The 19,680-nt window shown below is 40.2% G+C and overlaps 1 protein-coding gene across 4 annotated transcripts in view; it reads right to left on the reverse strand.

Annotated features, from left to right (window-relative positions):
• RNF144A (ring finger protein 144A) overlaps nucleotides 1-19,680 on the reverse strand; it is a 67,614-nt gene that overhangs the window by 31,301 nt on the left and 16,633 nt on the right. For 2 of the 4 annotated variants that reach the window (XM_075498001.1, XM_075498002.1), the window contains one exon: nucleotides 18,494-18,583. The exons of the other annotated variants lie outside the window; for them this stretch is intronic. The gene's annotated coding sequence lies outside the window, so the exon portion shown is untranslated. The remainder of the gene's footprint in view (nucleotides 1-18,493; nucleotides 18,584-19,680) is intronic. 4 annotated transcript variants of the gene reach the window in all.

A 19,680-nucleotide genomic window follows, 5' to 3' on the forward strand; every position in this document is an offset into this window, starting at 1 on the left:
TTGTATTCTCATGCTTTCTAGTGCTGTGCAGTGCTTCAGGGAGAATGGAGAATGTAAAGTAACAGCAAGACGAAAGAGAAGGCAACCGAAAGGACCTCTAGAGGAACAAAACATTGAAAAATACGTACTGGTGTGCCCTCATGCTGAAGACCACCAGTTACAGCACCAGCCAGTACGAAATTTCGCCTCGTGGCCTGGCTATCTGCTAGGAGGCCCCAAGAAATACAGCTAGTAAAGGTACAGAACTACAGGCCAATCCACCTACCGAACAGGTCTTAGCCCAATAAAAATTTAGTTCATTAGAGATTTAGTGTTGATTACCAAACTCAGTACAAACATCAGTACTTCACAGGCCCTGATAACGGATGTGCCAAATCAGACTTAGAGACACAGAAAACCAGGAGCTGGTCGTCAGTTCAGACTCCAAACTCTACTGCAGTCTCATTTACGTATTTTTGCAGACTGGTCCATATCTGGTAATACTGAATTTGTAAGAAATATGGTAATGCAGCCCATCGTTTTCTAGGACAGCATCCCAACGCAAGCTGGGAGTAGGAAGCATAGGAAATAGCTTTAGTAATAATTTGTTAAGAGCAATCTTTTCATAAATAATCAACAACCTGAATAACGACTATTTAATTCTGCAACCATATGCACGCCCACACAAAAAAAGGAACCACTGCATAAAGACACACAAGTGACTGAAGTCTTGTTGCTGTAACACGTTAACATATTTAAAACCTGACTGTTATGCGTTCTGGGAGATGGGTATGGAGGGGATAGGAATCTTTCATTATTTCTGCACAACAATTAATGAATTAAGTGAATACAAACTGGATTTCTGAACAGTAACCCCTTAGTTTTTGGTCCACCTACACAAACTACATTTTCAAGAGAGAATAAATGGCTGACTTGATCTCTGGTAAGTCAAGAATAGAACAATTCTTTCTTTCTAGGCTTCAAGAAGTTGCAGAAAACAGTGAAACAAAAATAATGTGAAAATGCCTGTGAAAAACCTCTGTGAAAGCAGGAAATAATGCAACTTTCTTCTGTGCAAGTCATTCAAGAAATTATAAAACAGTATGATTTTTCTTATTGCACTGTAGTCAAGTATTTCACGGCACTGTACAGTCAAACTGCAATTGCATCAAGTTCACACTTCACAGATATATGACCAGCTATGTGAGAAAAAAGTGGCTAGAAAATATGGTTGAATAAAATAATCATACACAGCATGGTTTGACTGGTGAGTCTTTTTCACTAAGCAAGACACAAAATAGAGCTTTCAACAGAATCTAAATTTCAGCTTTAGATCAGGGATGAGTTTAATTTCTAAATAAAGGGCTTCAGTCCCCTCTCCTATCAGACAACTAGTTAATCATGTACACTTGAAGTCGTCTGCCTTAAGGAGTTATCTTCATCTGAATTTACTAACATGATAGGAAACAGCTCTTCTAGAAGCCAAAGGAAGGGATTTAAATGGGATTTAAAATTGGTTCTCATTCCTGTTGTCCCTCTGATTTCATCTAGTAGCCTGGATTATTTTAACTAGAGTTATTTTGACAAACACATCTGCTATAGTACAGGGTGTGTATATATATATATATATATATATATATATATATAAAATATATATATATTTATATAATCCAGGCTACACTTCCTAAATGAAGTCAGTCACATCTGTCATAGTACAGTTTTTAATATGTATTTTTATTTATAAAGTACACTTATATATTAGATTTATACATTTAATATTTATACATATATAAAAATATAAATCTATAAAAATTTCTCCAGATATTTTACTTATGTGGAGAAAAAGATGCACATTTCTGAAGTGGAGTCATCTGCAGAAAGGCTAATACACTACACTCTGGAACTGGCACTGCCATCTGTTAAGTGAATATTTTGACTCTGTGGCCTAAACAATTCTGAGCTTTCCTATGTAGCCACAGCTGTAGCTATCGAATCGCGTGCAGCGAGCTATTTCCCAGATCCCCAAGCCAGCAGGGACTAGCTTACATGACCGAGAGTGTTCAGTGGCAGTCCTGCAACTTGGATTATTTGTTAGCCCTTTGTCAGAGTTTGAGCTTGATGCCATTTTGCCTGTCCCTAGGCTTTTCCAGGGATCCTCAGCAGGTTCATATTTCCCTAGCAATATAAAGAAGCCTGTATGACTGAATTGACCAATTCGCAAGCATTTTTTGTTGGTGTTGCCAGTTTTTATTATGTAACTGTACCATAGATTGATAAAACCATTTAAAAGTCCCTCAGTAAAACAAATCAATGAATAAATTCACCCACTAGGAAGATTTTATGGTTATAAAAGTTAGCAGGCAGACTCACTTACCAGTCCCAGGTAGTTACTGGTGTCTATCACTGCATTAACTGTCTGTCTCCAAGTCTTCATCCTCACAGAACTGCTTGGGAGGTAAAGGAGAATAATTCTCTCCTCTATATGTCAGGCAAACTAACGCACAGAACACTGGATTTACGCATATCTTTAGAGATGACTAGCTTACAGAGGTTTGGTGCCTGCCTTTCTTAGGTTCTTAAATCCTCCCAAAAGCCTACCTAACTCTTAAGGCTTACTCATAAATCTGATCCACAATCAACTGCACAAGTCCACCAGATATCACTGGTCCTTTGAATTCCAGACAACTGCAACCAGTAAATCCATGTTCTGTCTTCCAGCAGTATAACAGGCTGCTGCTTTCAGGCATAACTCTTTTCAACACATACGAAACTTCAGCTTGTACAGAATACTGCAGAAAGTCACGTCAACACATAGTCTGTCGTGAACTCTTCAGACCTGGCCTTTATGTCCTTACAACAGCTAACCATCAACTCCAAGCTCACCATCCCTGTTCTTATCTTCAAGCTATTCCAGGGCCCGAGCCCAGAAGAGATAAAAGACTATGTTAAAGCTTAGAGCACTGTCAGCAGCTTCAATCTCCTGACCAATACAGCATGTGGGAAACAGGCTCTTTGAGTTGAAACCAAATTATTCCAGGAACTTCAGTCCACCCCATGAATAGCCACTACATTTCTTTGCTTTATCTTCCCAACTGATACAAAACATTTCAAATTTATATAAATATCTAATACATACGCACATGTGTATATAATGTAAAAAATATATAACTGTATAAAGATTATATTCAAACATTCCAATACTCAAGGGGGAAAAAAAAAAAAAAAGGAGAGAAAGAACAGCTAGTTTCTCACTAATAAAAGGTACCTGAACAATAGCATTAAGGGGGGGGGGGAGGGCAGAATCTACTGGACAGCTTCTGGGACAAGTCACTGAGTTAGGGGAAGTTTAAAAAAGTTTTCTTTGCTAAACACCTGGCTAACAATTTCTCTTGTTTCTTTTCCTGCGAAATTAGAGTACCATCTAAGGCAAAAAAAACCCCAAATTTACATAGCTTGGTTTGATTACATCACAGACCATGAAAGATTCTAAATATTAGGAAAATAATAGACAGCTTCTAGATCTATGGATGTATATAATCATGTTCCCTATCAAATGCATGGGTGGGTAGAGAGGAAAAGATATGGAAACAAACACAGAGAATAGATTTTTAAAGCTCCAACTTCTAAAGAATACTACAAATAGATATGCCACAAGCTCATCTTCTGTCCATGCATAAGTACCTCTGAGGGCCTAGAAAAGCCTCGACACTGTAGCACAGGTGTATCACCTGGATCTGAAACTGGCATGAATGCAACACATTTTGGTCTGGCGAGAATGAGCCTGCCTGTCTCATTCGCTTGCTTTAAGAGTCATGAACCCATTAGATCCTCATTAAAAACTCCCATAAGCTTTAATGCAATGAACCACTGCCTTTGAATACTAGGGCCAAGACCAAGGTACCATCTATGAATTACTCTGGCAACCACTAAGCCCATGCAAAAGCGTGGAAGACCATGGGTTAAATCATTAAAAGTTGCAATGTTTAAGCTCTGTAAGTATCTTAGAGACAGGAAAATCAGCTGCACACAGAATCTAGGAAATAAGAAAGATTTTCTCCATATGAAGAGTGACACTGTACGCTCCATTATTCCTCTTCTCCCCAAATTTCAACAAACTAGAACCAAGACTACATGATTGAAATAGTAGTGAGACTCTGAGATCAAGTACAGATTAAAACAATTTATTGGCATCATGAACAAAGGAACAAGAGTTCAGGAAAAAACCCCAACCTTCCCTCTCCACTGACAGTTGGATACAACAGAAGCAGTGTAATCTTTCTTGAAAGGAGTTGTGATATGAATAACCATTTCAGCAGATGCTGGCAACAATCAGGAGACTTTCAGAGTGAAAGAGCAACACCCTGTTGACTTGGGTTTTTTGGTTTTCAGAAGACAAAAATCAGAAACAGACAAACTCATTTTCCTGGCTGAATGTTTTCAGATTTTGCTTCTACTGGAAGAAAGCTGATGGTTACTATGTTTTCATATTTACAGAGTATTCTGCTCCTTGTAGCCACCACCTTTGTTAACAGAATTCATGCTCAAAACCATGGGTACACCAAGGTCTATGCAGCTAGTGTTCACCAGCCAAGGCAGGCAGCTCAGAACGCAGTCAAGTCCTACTTACTATTAAGTCCTACTTAAGTCCTCCAAATTAACATGGCTAAGAAGATACTTTCATGTTTCCCAGCTATGAGCTCCCATTATAGTCATGGGCTGTAGGTGCCTACTTTAGGTTGTGTTGACTATTTTGGCAGTTCTGCTGGCCATACCAACTAGAGCTCTACTACTGGCTACAGGTAACTCAGTATCCAACTGCATTTAAAATACCTTGAATTTCCACCCATATGCCTTGCCCTCTTGCTGGTCCTAACTCTCCCACAATGAAAGGAGCCCAGGGTGAATCGAACAGACAACATCTGTAAAAGGTCTTAAAGTGAGGAAAGATGAAGCCAACCTAAAAGAGACTGGTCTTAACCAAAGCCAGTGGTAACCTAAGCATGTAACTCGCAGCTGCAACAACCCCTGAACACTATCTAGCAGTGAGAAGTCACTTGCGACTGAATTATTTTCTAGCTTGTGAAGGCAACAGTAATAACAAGGGCACAGACAATTCCACTGCTCTCTAGGGTAACATCTTATTTTATTATTTTCCAGAAATGTGTAAACAACCAAGTCAAAAACAACTGCTTTGCTATGCCTTTCCTCCCATCCCTAAAGTTTTCCCATGTTTTTATTTTTCTCTTCCCCAACTCTTTCCCCCTCCACCCCTTTCCTTGTTTCCTCCTATTCTTTCCCTCCTCTCTGCTTACAAGGAACGGATGAATTAGTGCACTCTGAGCTGTCTCCACACCAGCAATAAATCAGTCAGGAGCAGTTTGAAACTTTAACATATCACAAGGTTTTTCCTTCTCCACAGTTGACTCTCTCAGAAAAGTAAGAGCTATGTTTACACAAAACCCAAGTAACACCAAGCTTGAGGTCTGTGAGTTTTTTCTTTGGGGGGGGGGAAGCCTTGGAAGCTTAAAGCTAGAAACCACATTTAAAGCTGTGCAAAATTACTGAGAAAATGCAAATATGAACAAGGGGAGTGGACCCTAGTTCTGACTGAGACACTTGGAGAGACCAGCTGAGCAATTCTCTCATTTCCACCAGTCAAAACTGTCTTTTTCCTTGCAACTATGGCAGAACGCATGCTTGGTGCACTGCCCAGTGCTGTACTTCCATAGCACTTGACAAGCCTCAGATGAAGGAACAAAGTACATGGGATTGAAAAATCCTACTGCAAGCCCTCTTGCTGTCTTACACTTGTATACTAACAGTGGAGCTCAGGTTTTAACAACAGCTCACATCCTAGCTGCAAGACAACACATACACAAGTACCATCCCTTCACATGCTACACTTGAACTGCAAAGCAGATATGTTGGTAGCTGAAAACAGCATTCAGAGTGGGGTGGAGGCTGGTTAACTTACCCACAGCTCTCTGTTCCTATGACTCAACAGCCACCACAAAATTCCAGGCAGATATTTGTAAGAAACAGCATTTTTCACAGCTCCCAGCGTGGACAGCAAGTTCCCAGTCTCATACCCCAGATCTGCCCCTCAGAGATTAGCATGAAATTCTCATTTGTTCTAAAGAGCTATCTTCCACTAACAATATTAAGAGGGAGAAGAACCAGCAGAGCACATCTAGTCAATAGGACTAGGAAGAAAATATTGCTGAAGTACAAGAAAAGAGAAAGACTCTTCATAGAAAGAGTAAAACTTTAGAAATGTTTTGTGCAGTAATTAGAACCATCTGGAAAATTACTTTTACTTTTTCCAAAACCATGCCTAAAAACAGCAACTCTAGCTAGAAGTTGGACAGCTTCACTGCAGGAGTAACAGCTGCCATCATACCATATCACACCTTGCATCAGCTATGACCCAGAACTGCCCCTCTAGTCTTCAGAGGACAGGAAAATACAGTGTATTTGAATTAGATGTCATGGTATACAAACTCACTCACTATGTCAGCGTGACACAGCAGACTAAGCATAAGGAGAAACCTAGGATGGGATTCAGGCTACTTAAGATAGTCACCCTATTGTTGGTGCCTAAAGAAGCAGATTTTCTAAGATAACTGCTTACATTACTTACTCAGGAAGATGAAGGAAAGTGATGTTGTAGGCCTTCAGAGGGAGACAGTGTGTCTAGCATCAGGCACCTCAGCCAAAGGGAAAAAAACACACCCAAACAGAAAAAAGCCACCACATCTTTCTGGAAGAATTCCATCTCCTGACAATAAATCCAATGGCTTGGGCTGTGCAATGGACTAAATTATAGATCAGTAAGATTCCCCCCACCCTGTGTTTGAGAGAGAGAAAACTGTGATACAGCCTGCTCAGTACGTCCTGCAAACAGGATCTAGCCTGATCAACAGTACTAGCTACTCACTGGTTCTCTCAATAGTAGTACCAAGTTTAAGAATGGGTAACAGAGGAGAAGATTTGAGAATTCCTGCATCTCTCACCAAATAGTCAACCCTTCATATCATCTGATGCTTCACATGATAAAAACTACATCTATCAGCTAGGACATTTTACAACAGACTTCTGGCCTGACAAACTTGATTACTCTGGATTCAAAATCTCTCTCTGCATGCTGTTCAAATCCAATGGATCATTTCCCTGCATCCTCCTAAAAGTTGTATTTTGTCTTTTTATCTCATTTCCATAATGCTCTTGCTCTAATTTCCTCCTGTTTGAAGCAGCCTGCTCTCTTCCCATCCAATCTGCATCACAATCCAGTTCTTCAGTCTCACCTCCACTGCACGGTACCCAAGACAAGGTAGCCCAGGTCAGCCAAGCAGGAGAGGTCAGGGTGTTCTAGTAGGAAACTGGCTTGGGACAAGTTTTCCTCTTCTCTCTGGGAGAGGAGCAGTTTGCCTGTTTTAAGCACAGTGTCACAAAATTTAATTATATTATGGCCTATGTTAATATCTCAGCCATGCTAGCTTGGTGAATAAAGTGTTGTTTGTTCCCAAGTTTCCTTTCACACATTACAGAATTACATGTTCCAACTACCTTTCTCCAAGTCACGTCCATATGTGACATTCAGCCAGCACATGCCTGGGCACAGACCCGTCACTCACATGGGCTAGGGAACTCACAGACAGATTCTTATTAAGTAATAATACTTTGATTAGAGGCAGATGTTTAATTTGGTCTGGTTTCTTCCTACCTTCTTATTGATGGTCCAGTCAAGTCATTTAGCACAGGCCTTGGAAGACCTCCAACAAACACAATCAAGAGAAAGTTCTTACATCAGTGTGAACCACTAAGATTGCACACACCAAAAGAAGAATGATCTAGCCATTAGAACATCACCTGAGTTATAAGAAACTACTGACAACCTCTTCTGCCTCAAACTTACTGCGTAACTGAGCAGCTCACACAGTTTAGTCATGCCTCAGACACATCAGCTGGTACCCACCACATCACATAGGCTGGTGGGAGGATGAGCAGTGCATTAGCTGCCTGAGCACGTGTTTTCCTTCTCCCTCTGCAGAGTGAGAATCAGCATCTGCAGTATTTTCAGAGGTATAATATATTAGCCTCAACACCAGCCCCAGCTCTAACGCTTCCTGCTTTTGTTGGTGGGTTTGTTTTTTTTCCCCACCACATTCCACATTTTCCCTCCGCATTCCACATTTAACAGTGCTTGTAGCACAACTCGTGTACCTGTTCACTGCAGGAAGCAGCAGCCCTGTAGCACCCATCTGCGTGAGGCAGAGGCCACGCGTAACGCCTCCGCAACAGCCAAGGCAGAAACACCCATACCGAAGGTGGAAGCGCTCAGGCATGGAGAGACAGCAGAAAGCACGAGGGGAAAAAAAGGAAAGAGCGCAGGTTCGCGGCAGTGGAAACACTCCCTTCAGGGCTCCCCGCGCTACAGCTGCCTAGGTAACAAGAACCGATAAGTACAGACCTTTGATTTCAGGAACACATGCAGAGACATGCTACCGGGATTTTCTCCATACCGCTTTGTACACTTGAGCACAGCTCTTAAAAATCAATAGGTGCTAGGCCTTGGTTTATTACTTCTGGTTTCCATTTAGTTTTCTCCTCTTACTCATTGATTAATTGTACTAAATCAAGATGCTTTTTGAGCTTGAACTATAGTTTTTCTTTCCTCATTTATAAAACCTTAAGAACAAACTACTGGCAGTTCTACATTTGTAAATGGCTTTCCCTGTCAATTAATTCATTTAGTAAGGACAGTATGGAGCTGATTAGGGCATTTTGGTTTTTTAACCTTTAATATTATGGAAGAGACTTGACTTTTGAGTTACCCAAACAGAACAGATGTTGAACATTTTTAAAGGAAAATATCAACTCAGTATAGAAGGAGACATCAAAAAATAATTTAAATAAAGCTTTTCTAACATATCAGCATAGTTGATTTGAATTGCAATAAAAATATAAATAAAATAAATAAAAATTAAAAAAGCATGTTGCCTTACATGTCACTGCATTGTTAGAAAGAGAAAAGTGAAGCTACTTGTCAGTCCCTTACACCTTCTACATACCCATATAATCCATCCTGCTAAAGAGGGAACACCTCGGGTAGCAAGGAAGCAATGCAAAAACACCCAGCGTGATCGGAGCACTTGCCTTTGCTATAGATTTGATATGTAGTGAAAATGACAGCCCACTCAAGATAGGAATTGCCTGCCAACACTTTGCATTGCTTCTTAGCACTCCCAGACCATATTAACCCCTTCCCCAAATTCACACATTGCAACAGGTAGTCAGTTCTTGCGTGTTGGGTATATCCCACACTGCACATTCATAGGAACAGGTTTGGTTTCTGGCTCTGTGCAAGCCACCCGCACTCTGCTCGATCTGCAACTTCTACCTGCTCGTGAGCGTGGGCAGGAAGCATACCGAAACACAGCCCTTGCTCCACGCTCCTTATGGGTCGCAGTGCTGACCTGCTTACGAGCAGAGAGCACGCTGGGGACAGGGATAGAAAACGCGCACTTATTCTTCACCGGTTCCCAGCAGAGAGATCTGGCATGCAGCATAAAGTGAGAAAATTTGCATAGACTTATTCTGGCAAGGAGGAAAACATTTCTAGGGCAGCTTAAGTCTGTGCTCATCATTCTGGGGTTTTATAAAGAAGAGCTCTAAAAACAAAACAGTCAAACGAAGAACTTTCTTCAGTGAGTCTTGATGGTTTTTAAAGGAAGTTAACATCACCAGAATTAAGTCATTTTACTTCCTAAAGAAGGAAACAAAATAAAGCAGCAACACTTATATTTAAAGAATTGATATACACAATATATTCCCTAAGCCACTTCATAAAATGAGCTCCTTCCACAAGTCCAAGTGATCAGTCCATTATCTAAGAGGTGACTAAAGTTCATCCCACAAAAACAATACCCGGGAAACAGCCAATACCTCTTTGAAGACATGCTTCTCCCTGTGCAAAACGTCTACGTCAAGCCTTTCACCTTGGACATCAGTTATGTCTGAAAAAACCTTTTCAGAAGCTTGACAGATACTCAGATGGTTGCTCTGCACTGTCACAGCCAGTTTATTAACAGGAATCAAACAAACTACCTTAAACAGTAAGTCAGGTCTTACTCCATACTGTAACATACCCAGAATAGGGTCAGTATCACCCTCAGACTTTGAAGTCCTCTGTGGGAAAGAGATTTTATTTTTTCTTTTATGTTTGCATAGCACATGCTGCAGTGGACCACATGTTTCAGAAGTTAACATCAATGCAAAGTTATAAAACAATTCAACTAATATTAATACTCTTGGTACTACATTCTGCACCTAAAAAAATGGATTAGTAGCTGAATTTAGTGGACCACCATTTTCTCTAGACCCACTTGGGTGTCAGGAAATATCTTTGCAACAGTATTTGTCCGAATGGTTCTGACTCTTGTAGCTTCCTCCCTTTGGATGCAGCCTAAAAAAGTAGAATCAACCATGTCAGCCATTTAACATTATTTCAGTATTAAAAAATAAAGCAGAAAAGCCTTAGTAAAACAAAATTTTACTGGAAAAAGTTATTATTAAAAAGACTGACTTAAAAAATGGTAGTTGAAGATATTCTACACTTTCCAGAGGCCACGTGTTGAACATTTTAGGTAGTAGGAATCTTTCCAAGTTCAACTCGTGCTTTCCCAAACCAAACAAGACATAAACCACAGAAGCCTGCCCTCTTTTCAGCTTCTGGGAAGATCACAGATGAGGTCGTTCATTATAGTCCCAGCCAAGTAACATGGTACACACACACACCACCCACCCAGCTCTTGAGACATACCCCCCTATTTAAAGGGAATTCACTAGGAAATGAATACTAGGAAATGAATCTTTTTTGGTAAGTTCTGTAATTGTTACTTTTTCCTATTTACTTTAATGGTCACTATGATGTTTTATGTTAAGGAGACTGTGAAAGAGCAGCCACAGCGGTCTGACACACCAGTTTAAAATAGAGACATTTGGAAAGGAATTGCTCCAGAGGTTCTAAACTAAACAACATGGATTGCAACCCACTGCTCAAAATTAGCTTTTGTGGTTTGTTTTTAGATATTCCTAGGAACAAACTAAATCTGACTGCTCTCTCTTGGTTGACTTTATTGCACCTAGCAATCTAGGAGGCCAATAATAGAAATTTCATTTAAAATATGGCTATTAATGTTCCTAAAGATAGTCTATTACATGAGTAAGCTGTGTCACAGGCCTGAAGTAATTCTCTAGATTTTTTTTTTTTGTTTTGTCAAAGGACAGTAAGTGCTTGGCTAGGAGTTAAGAGCTGTACATGCTTTTAGGATGAAATAGTTTGTCAATATTAGAACTAGACAGGAAGAACACTTTCAGAGGGAAGGAACTGAACTCTGGAATGTCTTTGAATTCCTATTCCATATTTAATGGAAATACCTCCCCCACCAAAGAACAACTGTTTAACCATCAAAGGTATCCCACATTTCTTTTCTGAAATCCTTGGTTAACCTACACTGTGTACTAATACAGTATTTTGCCCTAGTTAATTGGCAAAGGCAGCCCTTGAGTTTCTTTCCAGCAGGAAACCAATTAAATAGATTCAAGAGCAAAGCAGTGCTACTTTAAAAACAAACGAGGGAGGAGCACAGTTGCTGGCTGCTGCTTCTCCAAAAAGAGTTGGAACAAGCCATAATTAGAGACACAAGGGCAGTGCATCTCCTTTACACCGGTCAGCACAAATGGGAGCAAGAGCATCGCGACTTGAACAAAGGTGCTTGGTGGGCTTCAGATCTCATTTAGGTGGGAAAAGCCAGAGCAGAGCAGTGTAGGAAGACGTCACAATACAAAAGAAGATGGGAAATTCAGGGTTTCATCCATACCAAACTCTGTTCTAAATAGAGAATAGGGAGGTTTTTGCACCAGACATACTGCACCAGCTGTAAGCCAAGGCAACGCTACATAAGCTTTAAGTCTCTGAAGTCTAATAGCTGAAGTCACACAGTTGAGTTAATGGGGAGTTTGGGAATACGACTGACAAAGCAACCAGGTCAGTAACTACAGGCACATTTGTAGTCTATCCATACTTTAAAAAACCCAAACCCCACTCATGAAGGGCTACAGAAGACAGTGAAAATGAGGACATGCAGACCAAGAAACATCCAAATACAAGATTTAAAAACATATAAAGCATAAGCTGACCACATGAGGCTTCTAACTATGTGGTTGTTAGCAAATGAATAAAAGTAAGTAACTATTTGTAAAAATGCCTGATAAAGACAACAACAACAACAACAAAAAAAACAGTAGAAAAAAATAATCACAAAGCAATGTTAAAGGAACCAATTATGGTCACAGAAAAATAGCACTAGAGCAAGAATTCAGGCTACTGGTCAGACACCTCTTCCCCCAGGCGTTGGTCAGCAAAACAGGCTCTTGCACTTGGGCACAACACTTCAATACTGAGTGACAAGCTGAACTTAACTCCTAACCATAGGTTTAAATCAACTGAGCCGGGTTGAGGAGGATGCACCAATACCTGCTACCGACCTGAAATAACCAGGAGGCCTGGGTTCCTGCAGTGCCAAGCAGTGGTCGGAGACTTAGCAGATGGAAAAAAGGAGGCAAAGTGGTATGTAGTGCATAAGGCAATATAATTATCTCGTGTCACAGACAGTTTGTACTCTCCTGCCTTCTCTACTAATACTCAAAATGAAATGTTTTCTTCTGGGGAGATTGGCTTTGTGTTTTGGTTAGAGAAAGCGTGGTTGAAAAGTGGGTGTTGTGCTTGGAACAGCAAGCGGTGAGGTTTGAGAGGGCTCCAAGTTCCTGGAGAAGTTTCTTCCACAGCCCCTGAGAAGACAACTTCGCTTGTGCAGCTCAGCTTGTGCCTGTGACAGACCAGCCACCAACCTGCTTCTTCCTCAGCCTCAGGCTCTAGTCTTTACAGAAATGGGAACCAGCACCTCAAAATCATGACAGAGGCATTAAAAGGACTACCGATTAACATGGCAAGCTGTAAATCAGCCTTTTACCATAGTGGCAAAGGAAAGGGATGAAGCTGACAGGTCCCCTCTCTGAGATGCAGAGCTCTTTGGCAGCTTCATTCCCACTGGCAGTTCTTATCCTGCAGGATGGTTTCAAGCCAACCTGCAAGTTTTATAGGAAAGTGAAACTGGATTGAGACATGCAGAAAGCAAGCCAGAATTAAAGAAAAAAGAAGGAAGAGCTCAATTTCTAGCTACTGGGGATGGAGGAAGATTCAGTAATACTGAGATGACAGCAAACACGGAGAGCGCTATTGATCCCTGTTTGGATCAACATACTAACAGGAGAATCAAAAACTAAATCAGAGATAAAATTAGAGGCCCCGTTGTAATGTTTGAATCTAGGAAGGAGCAAACAAATTTCTCAAGTACTGCTGTAATTAGTTTGTGTAAGTTGCACTCAAAAAAGTAGAAAAAGTAGAAGTTCTGCTTGTGAAAGCTCAGAAACTGACTTTGTTATGCAGCAACAAGACCCTTTTGCACAAGACAGATGATTGCTACAAGGACTGGTATGCAGTGGTTGCCTAACTCTTCTCTGTGAAGGTCAAAATACACAACAGCAGACAAGTGTCTTGACTTGCGCCTCCTTCCCTACTTTGAGGATTGCCAGTACATTCCAGCACATTTAAGCACTGGAATCCTACTGCTTTTCCCTGTTGCTTTGTGCATCTGCTGTAGTCAGTGTCCTCTACTCCCTTCGCACTTGCTGAACAGCAGAAAAAAAATTAACTATCCAACTCCACTGACTCTTCCAACCCCTTCTTAACAGAAAAGTGGCCAGTTATACAAAACCACGAACAAACTATTCAGAAAGCCAATTTCACATACACACAGAATCTGTTCAAAAAGTGAACATTTGCAGCCAGTTTTCAGTTCTACAGACTGCAAAAGGAGGGGAGATATAACTTGCATTTAGTTTTTGGCATATGGTACAACCCCAAAACCTCTTATTCAACCTGACTTACTAGAAGCTAATACTATGTTTAAAAACGAAAAAACAAAACAGCAACAAAAAAAAACCCAAACAAAAAGACAAAACCCCTCTGGTATTTGAAATAAAACCCCAGAAATGCAACCTACAGCTCTTTATTTCAATAGGATGCTAAGTTCTTCTGTAGTAACAGTGAGACATTCAGAACCAAGAATTAAAAACCTTGAAGACTGAGAAGCCCTTGCCTAGTTAAAACCATTCCATGTTGCTCTGCACAAGCCACAGACCTGCACATACAAACAACCAGGAAAACAAAGGAATGCAGATGGCTCTAGAATGAGCTAATATAAATTACTTCAAAAATTTTGCTTCCTAAAAAGAAAAAGTCATTTCCTACCTTCAAACCTTCCTTTGCTATTGGAGGAGATTTTTTGTGGACTAAAGCCAATAAATAGGTTTCATTTTACATCCTATTTCATGAGCTATAATTAAAAACAAACTTTACTTTGTGGCTGTCACCACAGAATGAGTTTGTCACCTCTGAGTACAGTTCTTCCTTCTTGTCACAGGCTGAAAAAAACCACTAGTTGACTTTTGTAGGCAGATTGTATTTACAACTTTACTAAATTTCATTTTAGCTATCAAAGTTTTCTATGTTGGACTGAGCCAAGCTGTGCCTTTGGCTACTGCTACAAGACATAACATAATAATAATAATAATAATGCAAATTATGAATGTGTCACTGGAGCTAGATCATCCACACTGCACATTGTCACTAAATTATGGTACACTGACTCAGTTAGAGGTCTCAGCTGCCATTAGGGTTACAGACAGCTAGTTAGAAAACACTATCTTTATCTGAAGCAAAGCCAAAATGTTTTGATTGCTTCCTTCCACAGCAAAATGAAACATTGTAACTATTTTAAGGTTATAAACAATGAGATAGAAATAAACAACTCCATAAGAAAGCCCCACAATCTCAAGCCAACACTAGATCATTAGAGAAGAATTTCGCCTTTTACTGGCAAACTCTGACTTTCCCCATCTGCTCCCTTCTCTCCCTACTAAAGGGCAGGAGCAAGCTATGTCTATGAAAGCATCTCTAAAGATGACGACACGCACAAGCTTTTCTCTAGATGCTCAGGAAAGATCAACGAGTTCTGCCACTATGTTCACTATCACCCTGACAGGAGTGGTGGGCTCTTGCCTGCCAGACAAGGGAAATCAGAGGACAACACTCCTCTGCTTTGTATTAGTAGTCTGAACTATGTATGGTATGTTCTTGTTCATTACACAAATACCTCATGATCATCCGTATGCCACAAATATTTTCCAATACAGACCTCTGCCAGGATATGCTCCATTTCAGTAATCCTTCAGAGCCATTTCAGTGAAATAGGGTTGGCGGGCAGCAGAAAGATTCAAAACCTCGAGGCATACTTCAGATACGTGCACGATATGTCAGAGCTGCTCTCACATTGATCACAAAAGTCCACAAAAGATCATAGAAGTCCACAGTTGTTTCACATTTGCCAGAACAACAACACTAAACTGAGGTTTCTACTTCTTTAAGAAAAATAAAAAAGAAAGACCAGCTCTGCATGCTTTTCCAAGAGACTGGACACAGGTACTGGGAGTACTTTAAGCACACTTTTCCCCTGTAGTTCAGAAGAGGGGATATGGTGCTGGGAGAGGTTTGAGGATCTTTAGAAACACCTCAGCAGATAACGAAACGGCGAGGTGAGAACAAGCTGCACTGCTGATAAGAACATGGTGGAGAATGGGTGCAGAGGCAGACCGCCATGCCTAAAGGCATGGGACTCTCAGGGAGAGGGATGGAGAGCTGGTCTCAGAGAAGGAGGCTAACGAACCTTGGCTTATTTAGCTTCACACATGGAGATCAAGAAGTGATATGGTCACTCCCTGAACACTCATAGAATCATTTAGGTTGGAAAAGACCTTTAAGATCATCAAGTCCAACTATTAACCTAACACTGCCAAGTCCACCACTAAACCATGTCTCTAAGCACCACATCTACACATCTTTTAAATACCTCCAGAGATGGTGACTCAACCACTTCCCTGGGCAGCCTGTTCCAGTGCTTCACCACCCTTTGAGTGAATAAATTGTTCCTAATATTCAATCTAAACCTCTCCTGACACAACTTGAGGTCATTTCCTCTCGTCCTATCGCTTGTTACTTGGGAGAAGAGACCGACCCCCACCTCTCTACAACCTCCTTTCAGGTAGTTGTAGAGAACGATAAGGTCTCCCCTCAGCCTCCTTTTCTCCAGGCTAAACAGTCCCAGTTCCCTCAGCCGCTCCTCAGAAGACTTGTTCTCCAGACCCTTCACCAGCTTCGTTGCCCTTCTCTGGACACGCTCCAGCACCTCCATGTCTCTCTTGTAGTGAGGGGCCCAAAACTGAACACAGTATTCCAGGTGCGGCCTCACCAGTGCCAAGTACAGGGGGAACAATCTTCCCTAGTCCTGCTGGCCACGCTGTTTTTGATACAAGCCAGGATGCCATTGGCCTTCTTGGCCACCTGGGCACACTGCTGGCTCATATTCAGCTGGCTGTCGACCAACACCCCCAAGTCCTTTTCCGCCAGGCAGCTTTCCAGCCACTCTTCCCCAAGCCTGTAGCGTTGCATGGGGTTGCTGTGACCCAAGGGCAGGACCTGGCACTTGGCCTTGTTGAACCTCATACAATTGGCCTCGGCCCATTGATGTGATGGGCACATGATGCAGGGTAATGGACATCACACAATGGGAGAGGAATTATTTAAGCTAGAAAGACATCATTGACCACAAGGACAGATACACTTGCCATTGTCCATTTATTATAGAAATTTGAGGAAAGTTTCCAAGAATCAGAGATGCATTATATGTTTCTATTACAGCCTTCCAAAGTAGGGGGAGCAGAAATACTGATTACTTGTAAGCTGAAAGTTTATGAAAGGAATTATACTATCTACATCCCAAACTGTGAGGGACCCAAGAAATCCTTTCCACTTCTCTGTATTTAATTTTTAAATCAACTAGTTAAAATAAAAAGAAATCAATAAAACTGTAGAATTGTTTTTTGAACATCAACTTGCTTTTTAAGCAAGGGATATGGAAAACAATACCAGACATTTTGGTTTTAAATTAAATTTAATCTCTTTTCCTTTTTTCCCCATTTGGTTTTTCTGCTAGTAAAAAAGATGTGACAAAAAAGATTTTTTCACTTAGTACTAAAAGTGTGAGAAGAAAAAAAGTCCCTGATGAAAAATATTTCAACAAGCTTTACAATTACATTACTTCTTTACACCAAGACATGTTACTCAAGCTGAGCATACAGCTTGTTACATTAAAACCTTAATACTTAAATTGAAGCCAACGAGGGCATGACTATGTTTTCTTCACAAGAGGTTTTTCCTGTGATCAGAAAAAGTCAAGCAAGAACACCATTACACTTTCATAATTAAGCCAAGAACATGAGTTTCAAAGGAAAGGAGAAAAAAATTTAAAATCTGCCAGTCTGTAAGTATATGACTTTCCAATACTATTTCCAGAAGATGCATGCATGCCAAAGTGGCATTGCTTGGAAAAATGGAAAGCTACCAACAGCAAATCACGAGCTCAGGCAAATGAAGAATCTAAAAATGTCATTATTTCTGCATTTCTCCATGTATTAGAGTAAGCATAATGCAGCACTTCCAGCTCTAGTGATATTTACAGGATGATCTTTTCCAAACCGCAAACAGAGAAACGGACAGACTTTAATTATTTAAAAAGAATTTTTACTGCCTTCTAGAAGACAAGAAGATAAATATGTGCTACTTTTTTTGACTGAGTGGAAATGCATTTATCAAATATATCAATAATTTGCTATGGAGTACATATAGATCTGTAGCAATCTCAAAAAGGAAATAACTTTTTTTATTATCTCACTTCCTTATCTGGAGTATGGATTTACTGATGTTTAAAATTGAAAATGTAGTATTGTGGGACATTAAACTATTAAATCAAGGACCATATATGAAAGCAAAACAGGCTCTGTTATAGAAATATAAAGATACATATTTTATATATATATATATATATATATGTTATACAGAGATATAAAAGTAAAAGCCTAGTGAACCCATTTTAGGTAGTACCATAAAACTGTGCTTCAAAGACAGTTATCGAACTGCACCAAAATAAATCTTTCTCCCTGCACCTTGGACTTTGCTAGGAAGTTAACTAGAATGCAGATTTTGTTGTTTTCCTACACTTAATTGTTAAATGAACCAACCCTTTTCATTCTAGAGCTCCATTATTAAAAGCAAACTTTGACAAATTCCCTCCTCTGTAGTAGTTCGGGCTATGTGGTTCTGATTTTTATGGGGGAACACAACCACAATTCCAAAGACAATAAAACCCATCCCTCAGGCACTTCCCCCCCCATCTCCTGTTGGCATAAGAGTCCCATGAAAGAGTGTCTGCGTTGGAAACTGCATCTGTCTGAGCCTAGGCCAAGCGTTGTCAAGACAGTCAATGCAAACGCCTACCACAACAATCTCGCCTTTGTCAGTCACAGGGATCCCATGAGAAAGCACCAACCAGTCTAGGAATTTGGCTCAAGGTAGTGTTAGCCAAGCCTGAAAAACAAAAAATAAGGGTCAGACTTTATTTAGATTGACTGTATAAAACCGGAACTAACAGCTCCATTCTGTCAATGAGCTTTTAAAATTGTGCAGTGGCACAAGTGGTCTTAGTGCAGAAAGAAAAAATTCACCTCTTAACCCTTTCTACTCTCTGCACTTACTGGCTCAGTTTGTACTTATCAGCTTGGGAAGATTAATCCCATCACACACAAGAGATTTTTTTTTTTTTTTAATGCAATGGATTTCCAAGCCTGAAAAAAACCCCAGACATTTTACTATCATCTTACATAGCTGCAGCCCCCATGATCCAGAACTGCAGGAAAACATACTCTGAAGGATCACAAATTGTATCCAGCACTAGGTTCAGGGACTTCTTATGTACAAAACCAACAGTGAACTACAACAACTTTCCACACAATTATCAAAGCATTTCTAGAAACTGTACCAGGAAAACATACATACAAAACCACATGCAAAGCCCAATACTTTGAGCAAAATCAGTCTGTAGGCAGAGCATTTTAATAAGTGTGATGAGATGCCAGAGAAGAGGAGGAATTCAGAACACAGCAGCTGGCACGAGTCGTACTTTCACTTCAAGCTATTTCCCATTTTCAGATTTATTCAACAGTGTTATTTTGAGACAGAATTTCTGAGCTGAGTTCCTTTCCAGTGAAAACTCAGAAAACCTATATCCTCAAACTGAGTATATAGATTTTTAGCATAAAACTTGTCGTTTATTCAAATCTAAAAAAAGGCAGCTTTGGAATTAGTTTATAGCCGAACATGCAAGATTCTGGTCTTCCTTATTCGCTTAAGTTTTAAACAACATGCTATTTAAAAATACTTGTCATTATTGAGGCGTGCATTAACCTTTGGAACTTCTAAAAATGAGCATTTGATTTCTGCAACATTCTCATCCTCCACTCTCTGATTTCCATTTAGAGAGAGATGTGATATGGAAAAAATATCTACTATACTTTTAGAAAAAGGCAAAACAAACAGTAGATAAAGGAATGGCCTGACAGCTCAGGCAACCTTTACTTGAACAAGCTTAGATAGATGCGTACTGTAACATTTTTAGGCTACTGATC

This window comes from Mycteria americana, chromosome 3, assembly GCF_035582795.1.
Source record: "Mycteria americana isolate JAX WOST 10 ecotype Jacksonville Zoo and Gardens chromosome 3, USCA_MyAme_1.0, whole genome shotgun sequence".
In the NCBI taxonomy this organism is placed as follows: Eukaryota; Metazoa; Chordata; class Aves; order Ciconiiformes; family Ciconiidae; genus Mycteria; species Mycteria americana.